Consider the following 14,316-nt stretch of genomic DNA (forward strand, 5'->3'; position numbering starts at 1 on the left):
GTACTGCCTTAAATTATTCATTAATTGCAGAGGCCCAGGACAGCAGAAACTGGAGTCCAGAATCAGTTTCTCGGATGCTCTGCATTTTTGCTGAGGCTTTGCTTTCCCCAGGAGGGAGGCCCGGTTCTAGGTTGAGCAGGAAAAGGAAGAAGAGCAGGTTTTTCCTCCTGCTCTTCCCCTCTCCTTCCACCGTTGCCTTCATGGAGTCCATGTGGTTGAGTTAATGTCACCTGCAAATGCATGCATGCCAACTCCCAATGTACTTTACATATTAGCTTAAAACATGGATTGCTCAGCTACTGTAAGCCAGGAACTCTGCTAAGCGGCGAAGGTACGATGGCAATGAGGCAGAAACTGCCCCCATCGCAGCGGACCTTAGGGTGTGAAGCTAATTGGGGATGGCGTTAGCTAGTCCGCATTATGTGAATAATACCTGGATGTGTTCTGTTCAGCTCAGTGCTTGGATCCCAGATAATTCTAGGGAAGAACATCTGTTAGAATTCCTGTTAACTGCCTGACCACTGTTAGGCTAAGAGCATTTTCTGAGTGAAGTTTCTACCACCAATTTAATTACACTCCTCCTCCAACTCTTACTGAGGCCAGAAGGGATGGCCTGAAATAAAGGCCTCCGCATGTATCTTCCGTATGAGCTCCAGCCCCAGGCCGCAGCGGCCGAGCAGAGTCTGTGGCATTGAGAAACGATCTCCAGGGAGAGGCTGGGCAGCGGGTCAGCGGGGTCCCCCACCTGTTGCTCTGCCGGATCCTTGCACTTTGCACAGTCCTGGGCCACCACAGGTACCAATCCTGTGCCCCAAATCCGCAGGCCCCGGCTGGTCTGAACGACCTCATGCTCCTGTTCCCCGGGGAAAAGAGAGGAGAAAATGCTTCCCTTCACCGCTCTCTTGGGGTTTTATCGACTGCACTTGCTGGCTGCTTGCTTTCTGTTTTGTTAACATCCATCTTGGAAAAGAATAAAGCTTTTTCACTTCTGAGGGGAAGGAAGGAGTCATTTATGAGGTGAGGGCTGATCGCCTAATTTTCTGATCCGAATTTCTTCCTGACGTTTTAAAACTACCCACATTCATGCCAGCTGTTTCTGTTCTTAAAATGCCACAAGACGTTGCTCAGTGTCCTCTTTGCCCAAAAACGCGTGGCAGATGCAGGGTGCCCGGTGGCTCTCCACCCTTTCATCGGCACAGAAACTGAGCTGCTTGCTGGCTGGTCTCTCCATATAGGGGCTGCTGTGTAATGATCTATCATGTTGAACCATAAATTGCAACTTGCCTCCAAATTAAAGGAAAAAACCATGTATATTACAAGATATTTTTGACAGAATCTATTTACTATTTATGAAGAATCTGTTGTTTAAAATTTCATATCACTAATTGAATGCATGACTGAGGCTTAAGCATGCTGTTTGAGCATCTTTTTAATAACAAAGCTGTTGAAGACAATGCAGTCTATTTTTAATTTCCCCCCTTTGGTGTGAGCTGAGGGCCTGAGGTTATTCCCAGAAGAACTGCTGACCCTGAGAAGCTGGGATCCTGCAGTTCCAGCCTCCCAGTCCTCCAGCCCTCCTGGGGATCGCAGTGAGGTGTCGGGTGGGGAATGGGTGTCCTTAAGTTGAGGGAGGTTCACAAAGTGGCCAGAATGTGCTCTTGTTGAAGGGACTTTGTTTCCTCATCTGAACAGAGAAGGTGTCCCCAAGAGGCTCCAGGATACGTCAGACCTCCCTAAAGTCCTCCACGAGCCCCTCTAATGGTGGGTGGGAAGGGATGCCAATGTCTGCACATCGCCCAAGCGTCAGAACACCCCCCGGGACCTCAGCTAGCACTCCCTCGCCACGCCCTGAAAGTCTGGCTCATGAGGGTTCTCAGATCCCCACGTTGCCAGGCGAGTTGATCGAGACAGGAAGGTGTTTGTGTCTGAGGTCGGTCACATCTGTTTGCAGAGCCATGCCTCTGACACTAGGCTGCCTTTATGTCAGGTGCATTGCTCTCTCCCTGTGGAGTCGTGTAACTTTCCACAGGTAGTCGAGCTACTCTTAAGAGAAATCCACCTTCAAAATTATCAAGTTGGCTAGAAGCTTAGAGCTGTGCTAGATTCAAAATGGTCACAGCAGTCTTGTAAAGAAGGCTGAGAAAATATTCCTTTCAGATCCTTGCCAATGACTTGATAAATAATTCACTGTAAGCCAAAACAGGCAATAGGAAAGAATCAGACATGTGAGGAATGGGTGGCATTATACGATTAGGTTGGCGTTTACTCACCACCTGAGGTACAGTTCTGAACCTGATCCTTTTGTTTTATAAAAGGAATGTGTTTATTGTAGAATATTTACGACAGGTGTAGATCTTTTTTTTTCTTATTTATAAAAGCTGGTCTGAAAACATATGCCCCCTTTGAAATTATGCCTGTGGAGAGAGACTTGGGAGAAATTCTTCCATTTTTTCTATTTCTTGCCATGTGTCCAGTAACTATTTCTACAGAAACGGCCTCTCTAAAGTTGACATACGGTATCCACACTTAAACGATGGCGTGGCATCTGACATCGGAGTTCCTTTAGAAGGCTGGGTAGTCAGCTTTTGCCTCAAATCCAGAAGCCTGCTTACCTGGAGTGACTTTTGAGCTTGCAGGCCAGGCTTGGCTGCATTACAGGGACACTGAGTGAGACGCGTGCCTGAACTTCTGCACTGTTCTTACAGATCATCCTTTGCTCTCTGTAGCTTTCGGAGTTTTGAACATGGAGTTCATAAAGTCCGAGACTCCGTCCTGCTCCCAAGCGGAGAGCTCAGAAGTGTGTATTGCCGCTCACAGAACCTCCTGCCCTAACGCTCTGCAAGCCGTCTTTCCTGCTACTTCTCAGTTATTAAACCAGTGGCACCTTTGCCTCTATGGAGTCATTCCCACAGCCTTTAGACTAGAATCTGAGGATATTCAATTGAGTTCTAGTATATTTTTCTGCCTTTCTTCAGCCTCACACGTCAGATGCTTGGCTGGTGGTTTTCAACTAAGGCAACTGTGTCTCCAGAGAATGTTTGGCAAAGAGACATTTTTGATCGACGTGCACCCCTGCACAATGGAGTTGGGGTCAGAGGCATTTAGTGGGTTGAGGCCAGGGAGCTGCTGTAAATCTTCATGTTGCACAGGCCAGCCCCTGTGGCGAAGAACTACCCAGTTCAAGACGTCCCTAGTGCCGTGGTTCACAGGCCCTGTGTCCTAGCTGCGCTGGAAAGTGGGTCCTTCTCAGACACACCGTGGACCTTTCCCTGGAAGGCACCTCCGTGGTCAGAAGCATGACCTCTGGGCCCAGATGGCTGAGCATGTATACAAGATCCTCTACTCATTAGCTATGTGACATTAGGGACATTACTTAAAATCTGTGTGCCTCACTTTCCTCATCTGAAAAATGGGCCTAAATAACACACAGTAGGTTATTATGATTAAAAGAGTTACTAATGCATGTGGAGTACTTGGAATGTTAGCTGGTGCCCGGGAGGTGGTACTCAGTACCTGCCACCCTGAATGATCGCCTATAATACTGCCACCCTTTCATGTGCTTTGGCTTTACTTAGGATCGTCCCTCTGCTGCAACAGTCTCTCCCATGTTGCCTCATTCTTTAAGCCACCGTTAAAACATCCTTTTGCCACCTATGAGAGCCAATGGCTGCTGTGAGCCCCCTTTAGTCATGGCAGGCGTCCGTGCATCGTGCCTGACAGGAGTTCGCTGTTTCCCCCGCTGGGCACAGCAAACTCCTGGAGGAGCAGCGGCTTCCTTCTGCCCAGTCCCGAGCCCCAGAAGCGCTCCCTGACCACCTTGGTGGCTTTGTGTCCACGCTCCACTGAGAAGAAGACCAGTAGACAAAAGAAACAGTAAACTTCTTTCTTCTCAGACTTGATGGAATCTCTTTAGGAACCCTCACAAGGCTATTTGCTTAAAAGAGAGGCCTGGATTTAAAATAGGCATATGCGGTGCCTTCAGAAACCAGGCAGTAATGCTTTTAATGGTAAAAGCTAACCACGTTCAAGACAGAGTACCATTCCCTGCCGTCAGACACACGCATCCGCAGCCACGCCAGCCCCGGCTGCGATCTGGTGTCAGTACTGTCTCCTGTTCCGTAGCCGTCTGTCTTTCCTCTCCGCTCTGGCTTGAGCAGTTTACTTTCCCATAGATAAGATGACCTGTGGTTACTCACTGCCTGGCATTATCTACAGATAGGAGAAAAAAAATGATTTTTTCCAGACTGCATTATAAATCTGAATCTTCTCTGATGAGGGATTTTTTTTCTCTCTTTGGCTTAACAATGAACCTGCGGGCTAAGGACACTTCACTTCTTTAATAAAGAGACACTGGTGTCCGTGGGGTCCAAATGGCTTCTATGGCTGCTCTGTCACTGGTATGTTGGGTGATTTTCTCAGCCCCCCTGAGCCACAGCTTGCACATCTATAGGTGAGGGTGGGGACCCCCACCTTGTGGCAGCCCGAGGGCGAAGCGAGCAATGTGTGAGCACGTGGCACAGCCCAGCACAGACACTCACAGAACGGCAGGTTGATGGTAACAGCTTATGGATGATGATGCCATTTTAAAAATTGTGTGGATTTTCCTTTTTATCTTTTTCTTTGCTTCTGGGACATAGACCCATTGGTGCTGTTGTACAAACTGCATTTAGTGATCAATATAATCGATCAGTTTTTCCTTAAAGAAATGATTTGCTTGTATGAAAGTCCTAAAACAGAGACAGTCTTCAGTCCCCCATCCCCTGATGTAGCCCTTTCACAGCTTGGCTTAGGGAAGGAGCCCCCGAGATGCTGGGAGGGGGTTCTGCTCAGCTGCAGTGCCCTTTGCGGTTTGGCAAGGCTGGCTGGGCACTGGGTCTGTTACACTGGCTGTTGTTCCTCGCCTCCGTGCTGCTTCGACAGTAAACAGTCCCCCGGATTGCAAAGTGATAGCAGAGACTTTTCAGTGTGATGCCTGACATCACTAACTGTTCATGATCTGCATAGAAATTCTGCTTGTTGTAAATGATAGGCATCTTTTGCTTTTTGCTTGTATTTTTCCCTGACACTCAAACACTTACAAACCTGCCAGGCAAAGATGCCAGGGACTAACCAAGCACAGGACAAGTAAGACATGTCAGTGTGACTCTGAGAGAAAGGGCTGAGCATTTTCTCGTCGACACCAGAATTCTAAAATTGGGCAATCACAGGTGAAAGGTCCCTGGATCAGGTGAAGGCCTGTGGTTACATCCTTGAATATTTAACTTGGCTTTTCTGCTGTTGAGCAACATTGGGATGGCAATGAATCTGCACATTGCTTCCCTTTGGGTGGCAATCAGGAAAATCGTTCCTTCCACTGACTCTAGGGTTCTGCCAGGAGGCATGGATGACAATCAGGTTGCCACCTTGCCTGCTTTTCAAGAGTTATGTACAACTGTCAACTGTAGAATCAAAAAATACAGAGCATTGTAAATAGTGTCTGAAAAGAAGGGAGAACCTTCCCAAGGTGAGAGAAAAACATTTCTGGAATACAGGGTTTTTTTTTTTGTTCACACTGTTTCTTGCACTCCCCACAATGTAAACTATGCTTTACTAGGTGCTACAAAAGAAATGGGCCCCCATGTGCTGGGAGAGAGCCTTATGCTGTTTTCACAATCGGGGGAGCAGCAGACAAACGCTGTCCTTCTCTACAGGCAGTTCTTGCTCTGTGCTGCTTGCCCAGGCCTGGCCCAGCACTGAGCGGGCGACCTTGTGGTGACGGCCACGGTCTGTATTTCTGCTGTGCAGCCTGGTGGCCACCAGCTACATGTGCACATGGAGCATTTGGAATGTGGCTCGTGCAACTGAGGAACAAATTCTTATGTTTTACTTAATTCTAATTAACTTACATTTAAATAGCCACATGTAGCTAGTGGCTACTGTGTGAACTGAGCAGCTGTGGCACAGTGGTGACAGTCATGAGAACAGTTACAGCTCAGTATTTAGCATTACATTATATACCAAGTAGTGTGTTAAGCATTTTGTAGATGAGAGAAACCGATGTGCTCAGAGTAAAGAATGTGCCCACACCGTTGTCCAGAGCAGGGCAAACTCGGGTTAGTGCCCGGGAGGAGGGGCTCCAGCACCCTGTCGTCCCCCTTGCAGCCGGCCACCTCTCCCTAAGATCACAGTATGTTTATTAACAGCACCAGTCATTCAAACAGTGGATATCCTGACCATTCTACCTGACTGGGCAGAAAAGCATCCATGCAGATTTAAAAGCAGTGATATCTTTGAGAACGTCAGGGCTAATTAAATTCAGAGTTGACCTACCGAGCAGCTTGGAATGGCTCACTTCGCCTGCAGAAGGCCACGACCTATGCCCTCTGAGTTCAGGAGCAAAGAAATACTAACCCTGCTTCTTATCTGGTGTTGTCATGGAGACTCAGCCTTAAACAAAGATGGTGCTGTGTTTCTAGGCTGCAGTAACAGAGCTCTACAATTAGCTTCATCTTTATTTAGTCTGCAGCAGCATCTGGAAGAGTCTGTTGAGAGACGCCCTTGAAATAGCTTCTCACAGTGCCAGCAGACAGCTGGAGATGACTTCCTAGGGATGTGGTGGATGCTGTTTGTGTGATGAACCTAAGTAATTTTTTTTAAGGCAATCAGACATTTTAATATCCTGGAAAACACTCTGCTGTGTAAGTGATCGCCTTCACATCAACACTGTATCGCATGTGTTGATTATCAGGCAGAGTTAAAAAAAAAAAAGAAAAAAAAGTTTCCAGACCTAGATGTGCATCAGAATCCGTGGGGAAGCTTGTTAAATACAGGTGACATTTTAATGAGCACCAAGTTAGGGACGAAAGGATTAGACTGAAGTATGAACTGAAAGCATTTCAAAAGATTCCTTCTCGGCAAATTTTTTGCAATAACAGGATTTTAAAATTGATCCTTGGTAGTCCCTTAAATATCTGAGTACTAACAGACAGGAATAATTTAATGTAAGCATTGCCAATATATTGAATGAATAAATGCCTGAAGTCAGGAAATATGTGTTGTGCTATGAAATTGAATAAAAGCTAAGTGTGTTTAAATGTTTCCCAGGCAGCTCCTTTGATAGTGCAATGAAATTTTGGCTTTAAGGCACCATTGCTTCAACAACAGTCAATACTAAATGGGTTGAAGATGAGGCAGGTGATGTACTGATATTTCAATCTGAAAAAATCCTGCAAGTTTGTCCAGACAAAAATCAGATGCAGATGGATTACTTGACACTCTCAAGCTTTATTGTGTGTGGTACAGACAGAGACTGGGTACAGAGATCACAGGGGAGAGGATCAGATTGGAATCTCCAAATTCTTTCCTAGAGGAAACACAAACAGAAAAACTCCAGTTAATTTTAGGTGACATTGTAATGACACTGAAGAGCTACTGTGTGAAACTGAAAGGGCTTTGCTTTTATGTAGTCCTTGCAACTGCCAGATGAGGTTGTAATTTACACATGAGGAAACTGAGGCACAGAGCTGTGACCCTTTCTAAGAGCCAGCATTTTTGCCTGTTTGGCAGAAATGATGATGCTCACGTGCTGATCTCCTGGTTTGCTTTCTTTTCCTTTATATGGGAGTTGGGCAGGAGCCCCCATCAATGTACTTGCTCTGCTTCTTGACCCAGGAGAGACTGAGAATCCGGTGCCCCGGGGAGGCTGTTTCCTCAGGGCTCCTGCACAGCAGAGTGCAGAAGGGGTCTGTTTCCCTTGGGTGGCACTGATGTGTTTCCAGAATAAAGCCCCTAGAAAAAGTTCTAACGGGCCAAGGTCTCAAGTCTTCCTTAGTGTGATTTCTCCTCATTTTGTAGTCATGAGAGGACATTACTGGTAGGGGTGAGGATCCCCCAAAACTAAGCTTGTCCTGGAAACTGGACCAGGGCTCTTCCATTCATTAAGTTCACTGAAGGGCTGGGTAGCAAAGCGACCTCAGGACACCTAGGAGGAGGCCAGATGTACTTGCCTGGACAGTCGCCTGACTGTGTGTCAGTGCTGATGGTCAGCCGTGGCTGCGCTTTCCACCTGAACAGAAACAACAGCTCAAGTCTCAGTCTAGACATTGGGAAACCATGGGAAATTAAAATGCAAATGAAATTTGCAAACATGACAAAAACGCGGGAAAGAGGAATTAAATTCCTCAAATGAAAATCTAGTATTTTTCATGCTAAGCCAGGGAGGCTGCTTTATCGAATTTTCAGCTAACACAGACGATAATGACCCTGGCGGCCGGTTTCTCTATAGAGCTTTGCTGTGGCAAAAGCAAAGAGAGGAGGAGCAGGTGATGGAGCTGTGGTAGGAATTGGCTTTTCACATCTTTGTGCCTGGAAAGTTCTGTCTTTTAATGCTAACAAATCCTTTTCGGAGTTCAATTCCTTTGCTCAGGTTCCCATGCCAAACTCAGTCACCTTCCACAGAGCTAGAGTCTGCCCATGGCCGTCAGTTGATGACGACTTGTGGTTTTAACTCTGAACAGGCTGGATTGTTAGTCAGTGGATTTCAACTAATTCTTAAGAGAGAAGCATTTTCCCTCTACAAGTCTATGCTGAGGCAAGAACTGCTGTCTTTAATTTTTCAGATCATCAAAAGAATCCAAGAGTAGGTGAAATTACATTAAATTATCTTATCATATGTAGCACCATATAGGGGGAAAAAGAAAAAAAAAAAGGAAGAGGAGGGCACATTTCATATCAAAATAGCCCTGACATCAGATTATGATTTCTGCCTTGAAGCTCTGCAGGGCCTGTATCGCATCTTCAGGAGGTTGAGGGCTTGTAGAATCAATTGATAAACAAGCAGTAAATGTGGATCAGAGAGATGATGTGGAATCTTTTTGTCTGTTATGTTTAATTTCAGAAAAGTTGATTAGAAAGGACTCTGGCCAGAAGACCCAAGTTCCGGCACAGAGTGTGCTGTCACTAGGAAGTTGCTTCCCTGCTCTGAGCCTCAGTTTCCTCATATGTTAAGTGGGGACAGTGACGATCGGGGGCTGGTTGAGCACCTGGTGAGTCGGTGACCACAGGGATAATATGGCACAGACATTACTATCATCATCACTGATGTTGTTATCATGAAATTTCCGTAAAGCGCCCTACTAGACCCTTCGAGGACTGAGATGAATGCGGTTAGCCGTCCAGGGCTGTTTCTGTATTTGACATAAGCTTAATAGCTACCGAACTTCAAAGTATCAGTGAAGGTCTCTGAGAGGTTTTGCTGGTTGATTTTGTTGTTCGGTCCCAGCCACAAACGGAAACCAAATGTGTTTTCGCAAGCGAAGATGAAGGGTCTCTTTCGTAGCCTGTCACTCAGGACATACCCCAGAACTATTTTTTGTACTTAAAATGCCCTTCAGCTTGCCAGCCAACCTGGAGTAGTCATTAAACCTAATGACATGGAGTGTGTCGGGTGTCAGGTGCTCCGAGCCCGTGCCCGACAGCAGCCTTGCTGAGTGACCGGTGGCCCTCTCTGTCCATCTCACCAGCTGGAAGACTATTATTAGCGGCCCCTCAAAAGACCACAGTGACCCATCTCAAAAACAGAGCTGTTGTTGCCTGCCTTCGTGGGCGATCGAGATGCCATCCCTTCCAACTCTGATGGTTTATGGTAAACAAAAAGTGTAACCACAAAAAAAGGAGATAGGAAATTCAGTTAAAATAGGAAGATAAGCTGTGGCTACCAGTGCCCCCTAATATAGGCACAGCCCTTTTAAAGGAGGGCTTAGCTGTCCATGATTCCGCTGCCTCTCCACGGCATCCCGTCAAGGAAAGCTCGGGGGAGACTGAAGAGCAGATAGACTGTGACTTATCCAACATTACAGAGGCCCACGAGATGAAAAGGCTTATGCTGCCCTGAGTATCAGAGCCAGGATCCAAACTTTGGTCCAGTTTTCCTTATTCTTGGCCAGAGAAAAGAAACAGCGCACACAAGGTCAAAACCAACACTTACAAAAAGTGGAATTGCTGGATCATGTCAGGTTCTTCTGAGTATTGGGGTCAGTGCAGCAAGGACAGATTTGGGAGACATTTCCTCAGTCCTCTTAGAGCAAGCGGGGTCCTCAGAGGTTACTCTGAAAGAGGGTAGCAATATACAAGAAGTTCAAAAGTAATCTTACACTCGAAAAGAGAAAAAAAATGATGATATTCATGTGGATCATAGAGAGAAATAATGATTACCTTTGATTCCTAGAGAAAGCTAATTTGAAATGCATCCAAGTTCCATTGTACAGCCAAAAAAAAAAAAAAATCTGCGAAGCTGAGTCGTGTCCTTAGTAGGCAGAAACAAGAGTTATCATCTCTCGAGTCCTGAGAAGATGCTCATTCACAATGATTGGGAGGAAGAAAGATTGCAGAGATTAACTGACCTTGGTTTAGGATACATGCTGTTTTCTTTTCAAATGCAAATGATACTCGGGGCCTACAAGACAAAATCTGTCCTGAATGCCAGTCTCTAAGAAAATGTACTTAATAATCAGGAAACCACCAAAATGAGTATTTTTTTTACTAAATTAACCATTTGAAGCAAGTAATCAGGATCCATTTGCAGTGGTAACTTTGAAGTCCATGTGCCCTTTGAAAGAAAAATGGTCTAGACATCCAGAGTCCATAAAAAGAAACAAATAGACCTAAAACTTGGTTCATTTTATACCATGGGGTTAGCTCGTCAAAAGAGACATTAATTACAAACCAGAGACAGATGTAGGACTGACTAGCTTTAAGAGTTGTACGTAAAAACTACAGTGTAGCTTTGAGACCTCTGACATTGGGTCAAACTTTGCCTTTAGTCTTTGTAACTGTAGAGGTTTCATCTGGAAGAATACGATTCCCCTTCCTGAGGCTGCAGGCTTGGTATTTTCTGACTATTAATAAATCACTACTCACTAGTTAGATATGTAGTGTGAATGTATTACATTCTTGGTAAGGCTAGGAGCCTTGGTGTGTGAGGGGCTACACTCCATTCATTCCATGCTCATTTGCTGGGAACTGAGTATTTGCCAGGCTCTGTGCTAAAGGCACAGAAATGAGGCGACTCAGAACCTCTGCATGCACACTGCTTCCCACGTGTCATCTCTGAAACTCTGCCTGAAAACACGATCCTTCAGCCTCACAGAGCTCCTTTCTAGTCTCCGGACATAGCACATTCTTTGGTGCCCCCGTCCTCTGTGCACGCTTGTTTCCTGTCTTGAATGACTTTTCTTTGTGGCTGCCCAGAGGCCTTCATCTTTTAAGACGAGCTCAAACAGAACCTTGTGGGTAATGCTGTCCACATGTAGCTTGCTGGCTCTTGTACAGACCCTCCCTAAAAGGGCCTGTCACTGTGATTACAATTGCATACTTTTGAGTCTTCAGACAGATCTGGGCTCCCTGAGGGTATTGTCCACTTCTGTCCCCCATTCCTGGTTAGTTCGGGGCTGGCCCAGAGGAATGGTGGTCAACAAACATGACTTTGATTGACACAACTTAAGAATATACTCTTAGAGTTCACGAGTCCTGCCCAGATGGTAGTATGACAGGCCTAAATATAAGCCCTGTTACAGTTTTCACGACTTGGGGCATGAGGTGTGTGCTGCTCTCACGCTAAGAAGGAATGTTGACTGCAGGTCCCAGCCAAGTGCCCTTCCATCCCATTCTTTCAGTTGAACTGGTTACAGAACTAAGATGGCACAAATAAACTGTCGTTGAAGGATGCTGAGGTAATCAAAGCCTGACAAGAGAAATGATGCTATTTCACAGAACTCCTAGGTAGAAATAAATATGCTGAAAAGATTTATAGCTGCATTTATTTCTAAGGTGATTCCATGTCAAAGTTCAGGTAACACATACACTCTGCTGGGCTATAGTCACAGTGGTTTTTAAAAATGTTCCTTAAAGTGATAGAGCCTCCAGTTAACTCAGAGATACCACACTGAAGGTCAAAGAGGAGGGAGTTTCATCTTGTTACAGAAACTTGGGTCACACAGTTCTAAAAAGGTTAAAAATGTGAAATAACCCCATCATAGTAATTATAAGAAATGAGATTATGATTTTTTAACAAAGCCATTTAATACATTCATGAAATGTCAATAATTTAGAATCAGTGTACTTGTTTAGCATAATGTACCTTGTAAAAATGAGACTCAGTGCTATTAAATGTCCATATTTTTTGCAAAGCTGAATTAAATTGTGAAAATTTTTAGATCAGAACACCATCCTGTGGTGTGAAAATTTACCTCCTAACAAAACCACCTATTTCCCGACCTGTTGATGCTGCTGGATTAATGGTGAATGTGTTGCTTAGATGTATTTTAAAAGAAATGTCATTTGATTGGTAACACTGCATTCAGATAAAAGATGCAGTGTCCACCGAGCTGAGGGCAGGTTCGGAGCGTTTGCAAAGGCGGCGCAGGTCTTCGGAGGCAGGAGATGGAATGCACGTTCACCCCAGGGGAAGGGCAGTTCTGTCTCAACTTGAACCAGCCTCCTTTGACCCCCTGCCAGCAGGTGCTTCATCCACTCTACACAGTCTGCCTGTGTTGGGGCATGGTGCCTGAACCTGAAGTTTTACTACAGTAAAGTTTAAAAGTTGACCCTTGCATCTTTACATTTGTCTGTACTGCTTTGTTCCTCTGAAGACCGCCCCATAGAAATGACCCCAAGCAGTACTAAGCACCTCCTTCCGGCATTGCTCTTCCACGCCTGCCGGCTTCATCCTGACCTGAGCCAGGGGAATTGCTTCCCACTCTGACTGAATGTGACTTAGACCAACTTTCACCCTCAGTTATAGTTACGTTTTAAGTAGTTCTAAAAGATGTTTATCATTTCTTTGTACAGTCAACTTTAAATTGGCAGAAAAGGCGGGCAGCCAGTCAAAGTTGATCAAACAAAATAATCCTAGCAAAAAGTTTATTTCTAAACAGCACATCCTAAAAGTTTTTAACTGAAATATTGACTTACCACATTTTCATCTTGCACCTTGAATCAAAAAAACCCAGAATGGAGCTAAAGAGCATTTTTAATGGATTGAGATTGAATCTATCATTTTCACTCTGGGAAAATCCCTTCCCTTTTATTCTCAGGCAGGCTCATGTAAAAGGACTGTTAAAGTGATGAGCTGCAGTGTTTTGACAAGCACTTGTACTACAAAAACTTGAAATCTCGCGGGAATAGTTATATATTCACTGGGAGAAAAGAATGCCCTATTTAAAAACTAGGACAGATCATGTTGATATGGAAAAAGGAAATAACCATGTGAACAATATATCTGAAATTAAAGACCAAGTTGATGGCATCCATCTAAAATCAACAGGAAATGTAATTACTCTTTGAAAGTGCTCTTGCCCTGTCTTACGGTCTTAAATGGATAAAAAGAGAGAGAGAGAGAGTGGGATACCTGTGCTCAGAATGTCTTCTTTCCAAACAAAGATGGAAAGAAACACAGTGCTGATCTGACAATATTCCCATGTCTGCAATACGTGCAGGAGGGAGACCAGGACGCACTGCAAAGCCCTATCTCCCCTCCCATGATAGGGCCTCTCTGCTCACATACTCTCTCTAAAGAGAGGTCTACGTCTCTCTATTTTATAAGCACATTAGGAGGCTTAGAGGGAATCAAAGGCAACTTTTACTCAAAGCCACCACATGATTTTAATAATTCTCCTTGTTTTCTACAGTTTATTTTCCGCCAGTTTGGAGTGCCTCGACTCAGCTCAACAAGGTTGCTTGCCAAAGCAAGGCTTGTTTTCCACTATATTACAATATTGCTTCAGCTAAAACAGGGAGTAATAGCAACAGTCTTTCATGACATATATCCTTTAGTGAGAGCCCAAAGTACTACATAAGCATCAGTGGTCAGTCAGTATTCTTATTCAAGTCCACTTCCATGGCCAGTCCTATACCACACAGTTTACCATTTCTTCTAAGCTCTTGCTTTGGGTACCCTTGCTATTTATTCATTGGTAATTCTTAGGTTGGACTAATGTAGAAACTCATATTTAGACTCTGTGGTTTTCCATGGAAACTCTTCCTGCTCAGTGAAATGGCTAAAGTTGGTTCTGTGTTTCTCTAAGGCTGAACTATGGACCACAAATCATCTTCAACACATTATCGAGCCCAGACAGCAAACCCTTTCTATTTGCTGCCAAGAAGGAACCAAGATCATTTGGGCTTTAAGATGGTAGGAAAATTCTTTTTTTTTTTTTTTTCCTGGGGAAATACATTTCTGGGAATGTATTTAATAAAAACGAGCCAGGACAGTCATTTTATTCGGCTATAAAGCATCTCCTTTTTCTCCTAGTTTTCTATATTGCGTTCTAAAACCACAAT

The 14,316-nt window shown here is 44.8% G+C and overlaps 1 protein-coding gene and 1 long non-coding RNA gene across 2 annotated transcripts in view; both read right to left on the minus strand.

Annotated features, from left to right (window-relative positions):
- GRM7 (glutamate metabotropic receptor 7) overlaps positions 1 to 14,316 on the minus strand; it is a 906,501-nt gene that overhangs the window by 22,977 nt on the left and 869,208 nt on the right. The gene's annotated exons all lie outside the window — the stretch shown is intronic.
- LOC118908584 (uncharacterized) lies at positions 7,247 to 12,830 on the minus strand. Its single transcript, XR_005023244.2, has 3 exons — positions 10,192 to 12,830; positions 9,965 to 10,085; positions 7,247 to 7,342 (listed from the first exon to the last, which is right to left on the minus strand). It is a non-coding gene; the product is annotated as an uncharacterized LOC118908584 (long non-coding RNA).

This window comes from Manis pentadactyla, chromosome 1 (assembly GCF_030020395.1).
Source record: "Manis pentadactyla isolate mManPen7 chromosome 1, mManPen7.hap1, whole genome shotgun sequence".
NCBI classification, from domain to species: Eukaryota; Metazoa; Chordata; class Mammalia; order Pholidota; family Manidae; genus Manis; species Manis pentadactyla.